The 18,182-nt window shown below is 37.4% G+C and overlaps 1 long non-coding RNA gene across 3 annotated transcripts in view; it reads right to left on the bottom strand.

Annotated features, from left to right (window-relative positions):
* The window catches only part of LOC141378800 (uncharacterized), a 227,260-nt gene extending 209,905 nt beyond the window's left edge, over positions 1 to 17,355 (bottom strand). For all 3 annotated transcript variants that reach the window (XR_012394254.1, XR_012394256.1, XR_012394255.1), the window contains exon 1: positions 17,298 to 17,355. This is a non-coding gene — a long non-coding RNA (uncharacterized lncRNA). The remainder of the gene's footprint in view (positions 1 to 17,297) is intronic.
* Between the last annotated feature and the right edge of the window lie 827 nt (positions 17,356 to 18,182).

Here is an 18,182-nt window from a genome sequence, read left to right as displayed (position 1 = left end):
CTAGATGGCAGTAACAGAGCACTTGATGTTTATTTTACTGCTCTATAGCAAAGAATGTAATGTAATGTTATGTAATGCATTCTGAATCCCAAACTGACATGGCATGAACACAGTTAATGCATTTAAGATCAAATTTAGTCAAAGCTTGTCACACTTTTTACTCTGTAGATTTTTAATTATTTTAATAAAATACAAATTTTTCATTTTATACAGTTAGAACATGCTCAATTATAGAAGGGATATGTTTATGCATACCTAAATGGCTGTAATCACATAAATAAATTACACCGTGGCCACTAGATGGCAGTAGGAGATCACTAATAGCTTATTCACTGCTCTTTTGTCATTTTTATTAAGAAGAGCTAAAATGGCCATAACTCATGAAGGAATTAAAATATCTTCACCAAACTTGTTACACATATGCAAGAGGTCAGTCTAAGGTCATAGCATAAAACTCGTAGACAATGGCCACATGATGGCGCTATACATTGTAAAATCACTGTATCTGAGTAACCATTTATCTGATTAACAAGAAATTTTACATGTCGTGTCTTTGTCTAAGGTGCCATGACTCGATCTACACATTATATCACAGGGCTGCTTATACTGGTCACTTTGACATAAAAGCGGTCACTCGAAATGTTCATAAAAAATTCGTCAATATGTAAAAATCGAAGTTGCTTCTCTGGAGTGTTTAATCAAACATTTGTTAGCTCAATCTATAAACTTTAACACTCTAATCGTATATTTCGTTGTCGAATAAACTACTTACAGGCGTCCTAACTGCTATATGACCTTACCTTGCTAAACTGCTTGACCCCGTTAATTGCTGCTTGCAGCTATATTTATTATTATTATTATTATTATTCTGCCGAAGTCACTATTGCCCAGACCAAACCGTAAGGCCGAGAGAGCTGAAACTTGGCCAGATGGTAGTACCCCGGTACACTACGTTCTGGCCAAAGATCAGCCAAATCAGACCATAGGTGGCGCTATGGCGCCAAAAAAACACTTTTCGAACATTTTTGGCCGCTATTCGTTCACCGTTTGTCGTAGACTCAAAAACTTTACATTTTTTGAATCCTTGGGTTAACCTGAACAAAAGTGTATACCAGAAATTTTTGCTCTACGACGCACCGTTTTCCCGCTACATCGCGATTTGTCCGAAACCTACTTTTGCGAACTAGTCCTAGGTTTTACACTCAATCTAAACCAAACCAGCTCTCAAATGTTCTCTGGACACTGAATATCAATAATTATCAAAAAAAAGTTGACATTTTTATTCTCACTCGAAACAGTACACAACAATGTTTGACGCTAATTGAAGCTAAATGCTAATTGGAGCTATAACTTTTGAACGAAATGAGATATCATCACCAAACTTGCTACACACATGCATAAGCTCAATTTGAGGTGACACTGCAAAACCCGCAGACTTTGGCCACATGGTGGCGCTATAAAGCTAAAAAAACATAAAAATTACTCTAACCTTACAGCCATTCGTCCGATCAGCTTGAAATTTGGCATGCAGTGTCTTTAACCAAGTTGTCATAACATACTATAAGGACATTGGCATATCTCAAAAAACATGGCCGCCATTGGCCAATTAAAATTGAGCAGCCATTTAACAAGGTTAACGATGAGTGATCAAAACGAAACTCGCTGGGCATGTTCGACTCATGGTCCTAGAGGTCTGTAAGAGTTTTGAAAGAAATCGGCCACTAGGGGGCGATTTTACGTATTTTTAGTGTGTAATGGGTTGTGTATCACACAACCTTTTGCGCAACCACACAAAATACATATCATATGATAGGCCTGCTCATACCAAACAGTTTGACACTCAAACCACTGCTGTCACTCACACCGTTCGTTAAATATTCATCAATATAGGAAAAACCTACTTTTGCGAACTAGTCCCTGGTTTTTCACTCAATCGCGACGAAACCAGTGTTGTTGGAATCTCTGGACTTTGTAGATCAATAATTATCAAAAAAAAGTTGAACTTTTCACTTTGGCTAGCTGTAACAGGCTAATTTACAAAAGGGGCTTGTCCACACGAACCTACATGCCTGTAAACCAATAAGGAAAACTCAAAACATCACAGAAATTGGTGAACACATGTGGCATATCAACGAGATGAAACTTGCAAAATTTTGTGAAGATCAAACCATAGGTGGCGCTATAATAGCAAAAATAGTCTTTAAATAATGCTAAATCGCTTAAAAATAAAGTAAATTTGCTTCACTTACATACTATTTCACAAAAAACGCTTAATCTACATACCATATGATAGGTCTGCTCATACTGAACAGTTTGACACTAAAACCACTGCTGTCACTCACACCGTTCATTAAAAAAACCATCAATATAAACAAAACCTACTTTTGCAAACTAGTCCCTGGTTTTTAACTCAATCGCAACGAAACCAGTGTTGTATGAACCTCTGGACTGAGTAGATCAATAATTATCAAAAGAAAGTTGAACTTTCCATTTTAGATAGCTGTAACAGGCTCATTAACAAAAGGGGCGTGTCTACACGAACCTACATGCCTGTAAACCAATAAGGAAAACCCAAAACATCACAGAAATTGGTGAGCAGATGTCTCATATCAATGTGAATAAACATGCAAAATCTTGTGGAGATTGGGCAATAGGTGGCGCTATAACAATGGAAATGGTTCTAAAAACATGCTAAAATGGCTTAAAAATGAAGTAAATGTGCTTCATTTACACACTTATCACTGAAATGATTTATAAGTTTTTTTTTTTTTTTGTCCATCTTGGATGTTTAAAGGTCTCAAAAACACATAATTTCAATATTCTATCATTTTAGCCACTATAACAGACTTTTACTGTCACCTACCATTTCTAACCACTAGATGTCACAACAAGTCCACTTATTTATTGTTCAAAACATTTGCATACCTTTGTTGTTTTACATTTTTTGAGTTTAAAGTCAGGGAAATTGCATTTAGGATCATTCTGAATCACATTTAGACCTGATGTAAAAACTGTTATGCATTAAACATCTAATTTGGTCCCAGTTAACCTCTTCATAATAATTCTAATAGGTAAAACTGGTTCTATGATTAAACACATTGTTTTAAAACATATGTAAGGAAAATCACAACTGTGGCTTCTAGATGGCAGTAACAGACCACTTATTGTTTATTTTACTGCTCTATTGCAAAGAATGTAATGTAATGTAATGCATTCTGAAACCCAAACTGACATGGCATGAACACAATAAATCCATTTAAGATCAAATTTAGTTAAAGCCTTTCACACTTTTTACTCTAGATTTTTAATTATTTTAATAAAATACAAATTTTTCATTTTTTACAGTTAGAACATGCTCAATTATAGAAGGGATATGTTTGTGCACACCTAAATGGCTGTAATCACATAAATAAATTACACCGTGGCCACTAGATGGCAGTAGGAGATCACTAATAGCTTATTCACTGCTCTTTTGTCATTTTTATTAAGAGCTAAAATAGCCATAACTCATGAATGCATTAAAATATCTTCACCAAACTTGTTACACATATGCAAGAGGTCAGTCTAAGGTCATAGCATAAAACTCGTAGACATTGGCCACATGATGGCGCTATACATTGTAAAATCACTGTATCTGTGTAACCATTTATCTGATTAACTTAAAATTTGACATGCTGTGTCTTTGTCTAAGGTGCCATGACTCGATCTACACATTATATCATAGGGCTGCTTATACTGGTCACTTTGACATAAAAGCGGTCACTCGAAATGTTCATTAAAAATTTGTCAATATGTAAAAATCGAAGTTGCTTCTCTGGAGTGTTTAATCAAATATTTGTTAGCTCAATCTATAAACTCTAACACTGTAATCGTATATTTCGTTGTCGAATAAACTACTTACAGGCGTCCTAACTGCTATATGACCTTACCCTGCTAAACTGCTTGACCCCCGTTAATTGCTGCTTGCAGCTATATTTATTATTGTTTTTGTCAGTTATTTTTACTATTGTTTTTTCTTTCTTTTTACTGTCATTATTATCATCATACATTACTCGCATCATTGTTACTTCTTACCACTGACTGGTTTCTTTCTGTCTGTTTTATTTATATCTGTGATATTTGCTTCATTTATTGACTGTTATTGTCCCTTAGGTATGTACCAACCTGTCCACTATGTTACCTTCACACACATATGCGCACACACACACGCACGCACGTGCGAACGCACGCACACACGCACACGCACACACACGCACGCACACACTCGCACGCACACACACGCACACACGCACCTACCAGCACCTGATTGTTGTTGTTGTTGTTGTTGTTGTCGTTTTGTTATTTTCGTTGATGTTTCTTTGTATTTGTATGATCCCAATTTATGTACCTTTTTGCATATTCTAATTAAAAAAAAAAAAAAAAGTTAAATTTTTTACTTATTTTGCTAGTATCGAACTTGTATTTTGAAATGTGTGTGCGTCAACCATACAGTTAGACATGTGAAAGGTCAGCGCAAGTACAACCCTGAAGATGTAAAGTATGGATTTACATATATTGAAGACAAAAAAGGCTTAAAACCTCAGTGTATAGTGAGAGCTCTCACAAGAGAGAATGAAACCTTCTAAATTAAAATGACATTTAGCAACCAAACATCCCAGTTGCAAGGCCAACCTGTGGACTATTTTCAAAGACGACTCCAATAGCTGAGGGCATCACAAAAGTGCCGAACATCTTCATGTTCAAAACAAGTACAGGCACTCCGCTTATCTTACTGTGCTCACCGTGTAGCAAAGGCCACGAAAGCCCACACAATAACTGTAGAGAAAAGTGGTAATTATTATAAAAATAGTTATTATTTAAATAATTTTACTTTAATTTTCTGGTTTGTTCTGTTCAACAGGATCAGTGTTAATGTTTTATTAACAGTTCAGTTTTTTCCTTACCCTAACCGGTCCCACTTTATATTAAGTGGCCTTAACTAATATGTACTTAAACAGGAATTAATAGTTTATTACAATGTACAATGTAATTATTGTGTAAATACATGTGGTTACTGTGTAACTATGATTGATTAAACACATGTATGTAATTACATCTGTAGTTAACTTTTGTAATTACATTTGTAAATACACTATTGACCATCCCTTACACCTTAACCCTCCCTTAAACCTACCCATGCCACCAAACCTGTCCATAACCCAACCTCTATCCCAACTCAAAAGCATCACAAGTGTTCTCAAATACATTTTAAACACAGTAAGTACAGACGGATGGATATTAAGACACTTAATATAAAGTGGGACCCCCTAACCACTGTTTACAGTATTTGACATTTTTACTTTGTAATATTTCATGTAATTTCTTTGTATATTGATACATTTTGTTAAATGACAGCAGTAAAAAATTGTTTATTTGTAAGTCTTGGTGATTTTCTTATGATTTGTCTACTTGTGTTTGTTAACAAATAAATACAAATGAATTGTAATTCCTAAAATTATATTATAGTTCCTTAAAATTGATGGCCATGTAAAAATGTGGGTCCCATGGCCAAACCAGTTGAGAACCACTGGTTTATATAATTCACATGAACATTTAGAATCTTTCAAAATACATCAATGGGAATCCTTGCAACTGTACTTGAAACACGATATAAAGATCTTTACTTGAAGGTGGAGAAAATTTGCTTTATTCATGGTTCAAATTAACTTCACAATAGATGGATTCGTGTCATGGGCAGGGCTTCTGTCTGCCCAGTGACTTTAGCTTCGTTGCGAAATGTCTAATATGGATTTTACTGAGATCATAGCTGTGCTTTATGTGCTTTAGGAAGGCTGAAAAACAGCATAGATTCATTTGGCGTTATGTCTTTGTGCAGCCACTCAGAACACGGGAGGACATGCAAACTCCACACAGAAATGCCAACTGACCTAGCCGAGGCTCAAACCAGTGACCTCCTTGCTGCAAGGCAATCATGTTACCCACTGTGCCACCATGACGCCACTATTATTTTTTTTTTTTTTGCGCAAATTTTTGGAATTTAATTCAACAATTGGCATTTTCATCCCTTTGTTTCTCATGCCATACTTCAAAATGTGTACTAACATAGGCTGATTGAAACCGAGCTTCTTTATTTCATGCAATGGTGAAATAAAAATAGCAAAAAAACTCATTTAGTAATCAGTTATCTGCCTTTAGCCAATTGTTTCATTATAATCAGTTTAGGCTTTAGCCAAGAATTTTATTATATTACAGTATTGTAAATACTGCATAACAGTGCCTGTAAAAGTGTATTTTAGGTATGGGAGATATGCCTAAGTAATCGGTGGTTTATTCCACTGTGGTAACTTCTAATTAAACAGGGAATAAGCTTAAAGGGAGTGTGAAAGATACGTTGAGTTTTGATATTTGTTTAGGGCGACTGGCAATTGGGGATTTTGTTACACAGACCTGGCAACCCTGAAGTTGAAGCATTTTATTAAAGAAAAATTTGATAATTGACAGCAATTATGACCCCAGTGAAGACCAGGATGTTTTTATTCAACCAGCGACAGCCAAAAGAACTGTAAAAAATTCACCTTCAACATTCTTAATGTGCCACATTACAGCATTAATCATAAAAATGAGTGAAAGAATGCACGGCCTGACTTGATGGATCCCGAAAAGTTACTATCATACTACAATTGCACAGCTGCATGATCTCGGATATAGCAGCAGGAAAGAAAAGTAACTCCACAGCCAGAACTTACTACATTGTGATGAAATATGATCAAAACAAAGAGATTGTTCTTTAGAATAATGCACACTGATGAAGCGTGCCCGGGACATTTATAAACGCGCTCAAGGAAAGTATTCCCATGCATGAAATCAATTTCATGTCGTCTTGAAAGAAACGTGCAAAACTTTATGACGCTGTCTGTTTTTCTAACATGTTCATTTGTAATATCCCACGCCTGCAGATTTATTAAAGATCGCACTGTGCTTTATGTTTGTAAACCTCCAGACAAATAAATACGAGGTTTTTCCGTTCTACGAAAGTGGCGAGGCTTCCGGTCTTTAATGCACTGAGAGTAACTCGGCTCCATGTACCGGAAAGATTATTCATGCGTAACAATTCAATTTATCAGGAAGTGGGGGTGAAATAGATTGAGGGACGTTTTGTTATCCTCTCACTCGGGCCATCAGGTGAGGAGGGGAACAGGACCTGGTCATCTCCCCAGAAATCAATCAGTGTAAGCCCGTACAGATCTTCTCCTCTCGCTCTGCCTCTCTGGCCGTCTGAACAAATCAATTTCCCCTCATTCATTCCTGTGGCCTCCTCCCGGGGCATCTGCCTGTCAGAAAATCTGCATCTTTCACCTGACAGATTACCATTGAGGAAAAAAAGAAGACGCGAGGAAATGAAGGGGGGGGGGGGGGGGGGGGTGGGGGGGGGGGGGGGGTGGGGGGGGGGGGGGGGGGGGGGGGGCTCAAACTCTCAGTTAGAAACTCAGTGTTGCTAGGGAAACCACTCAGGATATGAGCAGAAAAAACACACAGAGTCTCTCTTGATGTGCGATGACTGACAAGTCTTTAAAGAATAACATCAAGCTATTAAAGTTTCAATTACTGTGAAATCTGCACTGGAGATTCATCATTTATTTTGAGTCTGCTTGTTTGGATGCGATGTGCATGCTACTTTATTTATTGCTAGACTATCAAAAAAAAATTGTAAAATCGTAAAAACCTTATACCAAACCGTATTATGTTATGCAAATGAAGACTGAAATATAACATGCTAAATTACAGTTGCTAAAATATGGATTTGTAAGTATATTTGTCAAGTTATGTGTAGCTGTGTAGAGTTTAGTTTAAAAAAATGTATATATTAAGCTTCAATTAACCCTCTACCGCATGGTGTTGCCACTTGGCAACATGATACTTCTGTTAATTTCCCTGCCGCTGTTTCTTTAAGACCAACATTGACTTTTTCGTTGTAAAGAAAAGATTTTATTATAGCCAATAATGTGATTTGGTTAAGTCACATGACATGCCGCGTTTTCTGTAGCGCGATTTCTGACAGACTGACGTTTATTGTGGTAAACGTCAATAAAAGCAAAGGATCAAATTATGTCAGATCCAGAAAAAAATCTGAAACATCACCTCCAGCAAGTTATGAAGACATTCACAGCTCGAAACAAGTTTTTAAATTCGTTTTTTGTAAATCGATCAAATATATGTGTTGCCAAATATCAATAGTGGAACTAGCATTATTGCCAATTGGTTAGCTAGCTAGCAAGGTCTGCTGTGAACTTTTAAGTTGTAACAATAACCACATGAATGCTAATAATACAATGTTGATTAGGTGTATGTTAATAGAATTTGCATTACGGATTAAATCTAGTTTTAAAGGCAATACTACTTTTCAATAGATATGAATAGAAGGAACAGTGTATTAGCGAGCACCACCATGTCATATGACAATTAAAAGAAGAAAAGGACAGAACTGGCTCTTCCTGCAAATAAAAGTGAGGATGAGATGGGTGTTAGTGACCATGAGAATGATGCAGACTGGACATTTGATAAGAGCAGTGATGCAGACAGTTCAGGTAAGTTAGCTCAGATGCAGATAAGACAGGCGTAGTATAGTAAATAGTGTATAATATATATATATATATATATATATATATATATATATATATATATATATATATATATATAAACATTGTTAGCAAGTAGCTACATTAATCTGATGCATCTGGATGTATTAAACTGTTTATTTATTTGTTATAATATTTACTGGAGAAATTATTTATATTTGCTGTATGTTGTTTACATGATAATACAGTATTATGGTTGTTTTCAAAAATATTCAGCAAAAAAGAAAGGAATGAATGAAAGCTGTGGGAATATCAGTTGTTGGAAAGTATAAGGCGTCATTTTTAAGTTCTGTGTTAAAGCTTATAATACCGCAACACCAAGTAATTAATTTCAAACAACAAAAATATTAATTATTAGGAAAGTTCTAAATTTGTAATTTCTAGATTAGATCCACTGTTGGACGTTGCATATCATAAAGTACCTTAAAAAAGAAATTTTTCCAATTTATTTACAGCACAAGTTAAGCCATTTTAAGAAAAGAAAAACATTTTTTTAATAGATCTATCATAATGCGTGCTGTAGAGGGTTAATAAAATGGCCACAGCAACAAACAAAAAAGCCTTGTCAGTGTTGGGGGTAATGCATTACAAGTAACATGAGTTACTTGTATGATAATATTATTTTCTAACAAGAAAAGTTAAGCATTCCTTTAAAAAATTAAGTAACAATATTTGAGTTACTTTTTTTTAAAATGTAATGCGAGGTATTTTTTAGCTTAGTTAATTCACTTTTGAACGTAGTCACGTTGGATTCTGCGATGGAAGTATTCTCATTATTTTACACATTATTATTCTCATTATTAACACATGTAAGAAAAAGAAAAGAGAATTATCTGAATGGACAGTGATTTTACGAGTACAAAAGTAGCAAACACATTGCTTTAAACTATTATTAATCTGCATATATGGCATGCAGAGCTCTGGAGTCAGAGTTCTTCGAAGATAACATTATCTACATTCATTTTTTTTAAAGGTAAATGAAGTTATACCATGTGTTGTTAATTGTCGAGCTCCTCTATTAAAAAAAAAAAAAAAAAAAAAAAAAACCTTGCCTCAGCCAGGTCAGAAAAAGTAAAGCAAAAGTAACTCTAAAGTAAAGAAACACATGTTGGCGGTTAAGTGAGCCAACATATAGCACCATGTAACAAACGTAAAAAAAAAAAAAAAAAAACTGCTGCAATTTAACAAAGTTGTGCCAAGTTGCCAACTGTGTGCTAGTTTAAAGTTCCAAGTATGTACACCGAGGCTAATACGCTATAGCAGCATACATTCCCATATCACGTCTTTTCCGCTTGCAAGTTTGTTATTTCTAATGTAAGAATATGACAATATGTGCGCGCAAGCGGAGCAACGCACTTGCGTCTTTCTGGGTGCATGTAGTAAAAAACATCTCACGGTGAGAGTTGTGCGTGCCTTTCAGTGCAATGTAAACAACATAGTTAGACAAATTATTATTAAAATGATTATGTAAACATGAACGCAGATGGCAACAACTGTTAATCTAAATAGCTACTTACCTAACATAAAGTTTGAAATTATATTAGACGCGATAACCCTGAAACCATGAGTATTCTTCAGACTATTTAATTGTACAATTGAAATCTATAATTGTTGAATCCATAATTGTTATGCAGTTGAAAAAATAAAATATGAATGTGTCTGAGGCTGCTTTCACACCTACATTTTTGTTTTGGAACGCGTCTCGTTTGCTCAGTTAGCGCAGTTCGTTTGGCATATGTGAACAGGGCAATCACGCTCTGTTCCGCGCCAAAGTAATCGCTCCGAGATCGCTTGAATGAGGTGGTCTCGGCTCGATTGAAACGAACCCTGGAGCGGTTCGATTGCAGTGAGAAAGCGATCTGATCCGAGCGTGGTTATATCACAGTTTTTTATGAATATGTAATAGGCTTACGGCTATATGAAGAGAGAATTATGAGTATGGCGGGAAGTTTCGCGAGTTTCCGGATGCCCGCAAACGAGTGATGATCTCCCGGTAATCTCGCATGTCACGTCTCCCTCCCGGTCCTCAAATAGGCATCGTCGCGCACCCTTCTCACCCCTCCCCACCGCATCTCTCCTCAGACACGTCGCGCTCGCGCACCCTGTCAATCACCACCAAACCACCACCTCTCCTGACAGCTGAGCGGGACACTGCAAAATAAACCCTGACACTCCGTCCAATGTAAGGAGAGTTTACTCGCACGTGACTTGTTTTAGCTCTTTTGGTCTGATTAGAAACTTTGCAGAGTGAAAGTGAACCGCACCAAAGGCTAATAGAGCAACAATGTAACAATTGTAATCTCTGTTTTGGAACAACTGAATCGATTTACAGGTGTGAAAGCACCCTGAATGCAGAAGAAGCCTACTTAAGCAATGCACTGCTTTTGTTGTGCTCTGAAATACAACATTTGAATGTTTGTAAAAAAAAAAAGTATATTGATCAATGCACTGATATTATGTAGATTCAAAATGCAATATATTAACATTTTAATGTAGACAAAGCCAACGTGGGTGCCTTAAAGGGCCATGAAACCCCCTCGTTTCAGCAGAGTGTTTTCACACCTCTACTTTGGAAAAAGTCAGAAAAGTGGGCGTGTCCAGCTCTGTTTAGGGGGGAGTGTCGGAGGCAGAAAAGTGGGATGGTGTGGGAGTGTCTATTTGGGCACGCGCGAGTTTCAGAGTCAAAATTCACACACACACAGTAGAAAGTGATGGTGTTTAACCTACATGGACATCTGTAGTCGAATTATTTGCCAAATTATTAAATGGTGGACTTTAACTGCAGTTTGGCTCTTTCATTCAGGGAATTCATTCATGCCCCTCGCAACAAACGTGATATTTGATTCGAGGATCTGCTCTAAGCGTGTATTTTTCATGCAATGTTTGATACCGCACGGCGAGTGACAGAATAATAACCCTCCGCATTTCCCAGAAACTTAGATGCACACGAAAGCCGCGTGTGTTATTCCGGTCACTAAATGCAGTAAAAACCCTACACGAGGTTAAAGTTTGGTTGTGGTGCTAACGTGTTTACACTCGGTGCAATAGTTTTTAGATACGAACAAACTGAATAAACAAAGAGCGCTGGTCGCTCACTTACCAAATCTGTAGAGACAGGACAATCACCAGCAACTATAGCTGCGTCTTTATTTAGAGGAGACTACAAGCTAATCCAGATCTCAGCGTTTGCAGGTGAGAACAGCTCTCAGGTAAACAATGTTCCTCCTTAGACACGTAAGTTATTGTTGTCGAGCGTCGCGTACACTGTAATCCACACGTGACTCTGCGCTCTCACAGAGAGAAAATGAAAACGAAACTTAACTGCAGCAAACTATAAAAGCAACACTTCACGCTTGTTTTGCCAACACAACGTGGCGTCTCTGTCCTGTAACCACGGTGATAGTAATGAATATTAATAAAGTTGCTCAATAGAGCGTGCTGATTGGTTTGAACCAAGCCTTACTCATGCATTAATGCATCACACTGTAAGACGTAATAAGACACACTCTGGTACAGACGCCCAGTCTGCACGCTGGAATACAACGCTATTATGTCATGACCGTGACGCAGCTTCAAATATTGGTTTCGAACCGGAAGTACGAATTTGCTTGAAATAACGCAAAAACAACCAATTTACACTTTTTAGTGAAATATAGGTGTCCTAATAGTGTTTTTAGCAGTGTGGGACACATATACGACTGTCAACAGCTCAACACATGTGTTTTGGTGTTTCGTGACCCTTTAAGGAAAAATACAGCATATGGACTCTTATATGCAGTTGTGTTATCACTCATATAGCAAGTCATATCTCTCCGGCCTTTCGTTTAGGATGCTTTTCATGAACCGGCCCACATGACAAACTTATTGAATAGTCCTGGTATAGACAGAGATTTTGGATACAGTCACTGTTTACAATGGCTTATTTTGATCTCAACACACCAGCAGTGAAAACAACGCTTGCAGTCAGTGGCCACAATGAATCATCTTGTCATGGTCTGGACTGTGAGGATGGGTCAGGAATGTTCACCCCGTTACTAAGGGTTCTCTTAATAGTATAAGACAACCAGTCTTCTGCTGGCAAACTGTTAAAGTAATTGGAGTAGGTGTCCGGATAATCCATATCCCTAATCTGATTTTAGCTCTGACACTTGGCACCGGAACTAAACAGCTGTCAGTTTCTGCCACCAGTTCAACACAACGTGTTACTGCAGTGTTCAAGTGTTTTCACCCCATCATAACGTATATCTGAGTGAAATACTTTCTCAAATAATAACAAATGCTATCAGGAGTTGAGTTTGCGTTGAAAGCATGGCTGTGGTTTGCAATTGGTGGATCTTGTGTGATTGACAGGGTGATCCCTCCTAAATGCCATTAACAGCAATCAGAACCACATGCCAGTAACACATGCCAGTAAGACTAATCAGAAAAGAGACGTTATTGATCAGGGATTATACGACTATATCTTAAGTTAAAAAGTTATTATCTTCACAAGATATTTTTCAACATTTAGTCAATGGCTGTAAACCAGTGGTCACCAAACTTGTTCCTGGAGGGCCGGTGTCCTGCAGATTTTAGCTTCATTCCTAATCAAACACACCTGAACAAGCTAATCAAGCTCTTACTTGGTATACTTGAAACATCCAGGCAGGTGTGTTGAGGCAAGTTGGAGATAAACCTTGCAGGGACACCGGCCCTCCAGGACCAGGATTGGTGACCCCTGCTGTAAACGGTCAACGGTTTGAATAGCTCTATTTGGAATGAAATCATTAATTTAGATTTTAATAATATTGTAGACGAGTGAATCAAAGAAATTGTAAGAATAAATAAATAAGACAGAGCAAAGATAAAAGTAAAATAAGTAGTCAGATATTCTGGTACAGTAACACGATACAATATTATCTTGATATTTGATAATGTATCACAAGAAAACCATCCACAATATATCATGATATTTGTAAATGAAGAGGGAAAAATGCATCAAAAAGGTATAAAAGTTTAAATTATTAACATACTTATACACTTACCGGCCACTTTATTAGGTACACCTTTCCAACTGCTTGTTAACGCAAATTTCTAATCAGCCAATTACATGGTAGCAACTTAATGGATTTAGGCAGGTAGACATGGTCAAGACAATCTGCTGCAGTTCAAACAGAGCATCAGAATGGGAAAGAAAGATGATTTGAGTGACTTTAAACGTGGCATTGTTGTTGGTGCCAGACGGGCTGTTATTTGTTTTTTTCAGATGATCAACTTGGATTTTCATGCACAACCATTTCTAAGGGTTAGAAAAAATATCCAGTGAGCACCAGTTCTGTGGGCGCAAATGCCTTGGTGATGCCAGAGGAGAATGGCTAGACTGGTTCAAGCTAATAAAAAGGCAAAAGTAACTCAAATAATCACTCTTTACAACCGAGGTCTGCAGAAGAGCAATTCTGAATGTACAACACGTCCAACCTTGAGACAGATGGGCTACAGCAGCAGAACCGGATGCCACACCTGTCAGCTTAGAACAGGAAACTGACGCTGCAATTCACACAGGCTCACCAAAATTAAACAATAGAAGATTGGAGAAACAGTGCCTGGTCTGATGAGTCTCAATTTATGCTGCAACATTCGGAGGGTCAGAATTTGACATCAACAACATGAAAGCATGGGTTCATCCTGCCTTGCATCAATGAGTCAGGCTGGTGGTGGTGTAATGGTGTGGGAGATTTTTTCTTGTCACACTTTGGGCCCATTAGCAGCATCGTGTCACCACCGCAGCCTACCCTAGTATTGTTGCTGATCATGTCCATCCCTTTATGACCCCAGTGTACCCATCTTCTGATGGCTACTTCCAGCAGGATAACGCACCATGTCATAAAGTGCAAATAACATGACAATGAGTTCCCTGTACTCAAATGGCCTCCACAGTCACCAGATCTCAATCCAATAGAGCACCTTTGGGATGTGGTGGAACCGAAGATTAACATCATGGATGTGCCGCCGACAAATCTGCAGCAACTGTGTAATGCTATCATGTCAATATGGAACAAAATCTCTGAGGAATATTTCCAGTACCTTGTTGAATCTATGCTATGAAGTATTAAGGCAGTTTTGAAGGCAAAAGGGGGGCCAACCCACTACTAGTAAGGTGTACCTAATAAAGTGGCCGGTGAGTATTTCTTAGAATTGCAACATTGGTCTATGTTCAATTTGTCAATATGAGAAGTGCCACTTCATGATTATCTCTATTTTGTTCTGCTCCTATTATTGATTAATCAAATGTAATGTAAAATGTAAACACTGTACATTCTCCATTGCTGAACAACAATAATTACAACTTCTCATTGCAGATGCTGCGATGTGAATATTGCAAATGCACACACTGCAATATCAATGCTGAAACGATATATTGTGCAGCTCTAATTTAGTCAATTGGTCAAAGAACTGTCAATTTTGTGGTTACTTTAAGCATTTAAGACACTTTACCACTAAGACTTTCTTTTGTAAATGTCTTCGCAGGTGTTTGTGTGTGTGTGTGTGTGTGTGTGTTTCTCTTTACAGCACAGCGAGTGCTTCTCAGCAGGATGCTAAAATCAGTGGTGAGAGAAAGAGAAATAAGCAGTGGGTATTCATTACTGCCGGACTGAGTCCTCAGCGACTGATCGATCTGCTAAATGAGAAAGTTCAGAAGTGAACTCTAAAAGACTTTCAGGGTGAACGATCGGATTCTTCTTGCAAGTTCTACAGCTAAATAGAGAGAGAGAGCGAGAGTGAGAGAGTACACCGTCAAGAAAATATAGATGCATTTAAATGACAGTGAGACATTTCATTCATTCATTTTCCTTCAGCTTAATCCCTTTATTTATTACTGATTGCCACAGCGGAATAAACCGCCAACTATTCAAGCATGTTTTACGCAGCGGATGCCCTTCCAGCTGCAACCCAGCACTGGAAAACACCCATTCACACACACACTTCATCCAATTTAGCTTATTCAAATCACCAACACCACGTCTTTGGGGGACACTGGAGCACCCAGAGGAAAGCCACGCCAACGCAGGGAGAACATGCAACCTCCATATAGAAATACCAACTGGCCCAGAAAAGGTTTCGAACCAACTACCTTCTTGCTGTGAGGTCACAGTGCTAAACACTGAGCCACCATGCCACCCCCCAGTGTGCCATTCTAATATATTTAATAAATACATTCATTACTTGAACTTGATTCACAAAAGGTCATGGTTTGAACATGGTTTGTGAATATTTTACTGAAACATAAATAAATAAATATATAAATTAATTAATTAATTAATTAGGCTCGAAACTGAAAGCGAGACGTCACTTTTAAGGGGCTGTTTCATATGGATTTGTTAATCATTCTTACTGTTCAGTGAACGCAAACTGCCGTGGTTTATTAAAGACGCAAACCTCTTGCTGCACGACAGCTGCGCACCTTCAGCAGACCTCCTAATTCCTGCGGCACGAGAGCATTATGATTATGAGCGCCAAAAGTGGCAGACCTGTTCGGCGAAATATCTGACTGCGTGTCACTGCATCCCTAAGGACTGTTTGGTGAAATATTTGACTGCATGTCAAACGACTGACACGATATATAACTAGAGAAATCTCCACTGTGCTGCTGAGTGAGAGCGCTTCTCACTGAACAGCACAGCAGCGATGACGCAAGCGTGCAGAGGCCCGACTGTGGTGTGAGTGCGGGCCGTCGGGGGGGACAAGCGTGCTTTGGCCCGGTTCGAGGCCACTGTACCTAGTGTGAGTACGGCCTAAGAAACAAAATAAATGTATAAAGTAATCGTTCATTAATCATAATCGAGTTAAAATGTAAAATTATTCGTGATTTTGATTTTAGGCCATGTCTCTTTCGAATAATAAAATAATACACTTTCAAGAACGCTGGTGGCTGACAACCAACTTTTATAGAAGGAAATACTATGGAAGTCAATGGGTAGCATTCTTCAAAATGTCTTTTTTTTGTGTGTTCAACAGCAGAATAAAACTCAAATAGGTTCTAAACACATGAAAGGCGAGTAAATGATGACAGAATTTCATTTATATTCCTTTAACATCACCGTGATCAATATTTGCAGCTTATTTGAGTTTGTCCTCTGTCTGACTCAAGTGAATTTACTTTACATCCAACAGAATACATGAAAACAGCCTTCATTTTTTTTTAAGTAAATATTTGAACACAGTGAATTGACCATAAGCTTCAATAATAATAAAAAAAAAAAACAGGGCTTCAGACATGAATTCCCATGTTAAAAACACAAACACACCTTCATTCTACAAAACACACGCCTTCTGAAAGCCAGCGTTCATCAATGTGTAGAGTAATTGCTCGAGTGACCTTTACTGATAAGAAACTGTGGCTTCCCAAATCTCTATCGCTCTCTGTCAGCATCTCTTTTAGTATTCCTTCCCCTCCATACATGCTATTCATCTCTGTCATTTTCTCAATCTCCCTCTGGCTTCTCTTCAGATACCATAACAAATCAAAGCACCACAAAAACTTGACTCCAACTGTTAAAATCAACACTCAGTACAAAATAAACATAAAGCCAAACACACGCACTAGTAAACAACAAACACGAGGAGATATTTGAGAAAGGGCCCTATTTAATACACAGTAAATGACATTTAAATTTGACTAACCTTTCATGAAGGAATAAGTATTCCCGCCTTCATACGAATCCAATGAATCACGAAGGACGAAACAAACTGTTGCCTACATCAAAATTAAAAGCGGTCTACATTTCAAAATAAGAGACACATAAGAATCTGACTTAAGATATCACTTGGAAATTTTCATAGCATGTGATTGAGATGTTATTTTGTGGTTCATCATATAATGTCTGATAATGTTCTGTCATGACTTTATAAGAATACAGTTTCTCAGAGTGCAGAAACTCCATTGAAAATACTTGAGGAAAATAAATTAGCATATTTTAAAGAGATGGCAGGGTAAAATGAAATTTAATGCAGTGCTTCTTGTCTGGTCTGAGACTCACTATCGGATATCTGTATCAGGCAGTAAAGATTACAGATTTTTAAAGAAATCTGACCTTAAACGTGGCAGTTTTAGACAGTTCAGCAGAAGCACTAGCTGGCTAGCTGGCTGGTTCTGTCTATAAGCTACAGTATTATATTGTATGGGGTTGAATAAAATGTTATTTTTATTATATAAAGTCTGATTACGTTCTGTCATGACTACATGAAATATAGTTTCAGGATTTAATATTTAAGCATTTGGTGCTAAAATATTAAATCCTTTAATAATTAAAATTAAATAATTTTTATATAAATGGGCTACAGTATACACAGCTAGTGTTTTTCAGCCAACGACAAACTTTAATAAAGCATATAATGTGATTATTTTTAATTTCATAAGGTTCCCTTTGCAGCATCGATGTTGTAATGTAATTACAATACTTTCTGTTAAATAGACTTAAGTATTCATTTAATTCAGGGATGGCCAACCCTGTTCCTGGAGAGCAACGTTCCTGCAGATTTCAGTTGCAACCCATATCAAACACACCT

Source organism: Danio rerio, chromosome 18 (assembly GCF_049306965.1).
Source record: "Danio rerio strain Tuebingen ecotype United States chromosome 18, GRCz12tu, whole genome shotgun sequence".
In the NCBI taxonomy this organism is placed as follows: domain Eukaryota; kingdom Metazoa; phylum Chordata; class Actinopteri; order Cypriniformes; family Danionidae; genus Danio; species Danio rerio.
The sequence above is the reverse complement of the archived record's forward strand: the minus strand, read 5'-3'. Positions and strand labels throughout refer to the sequence as shown.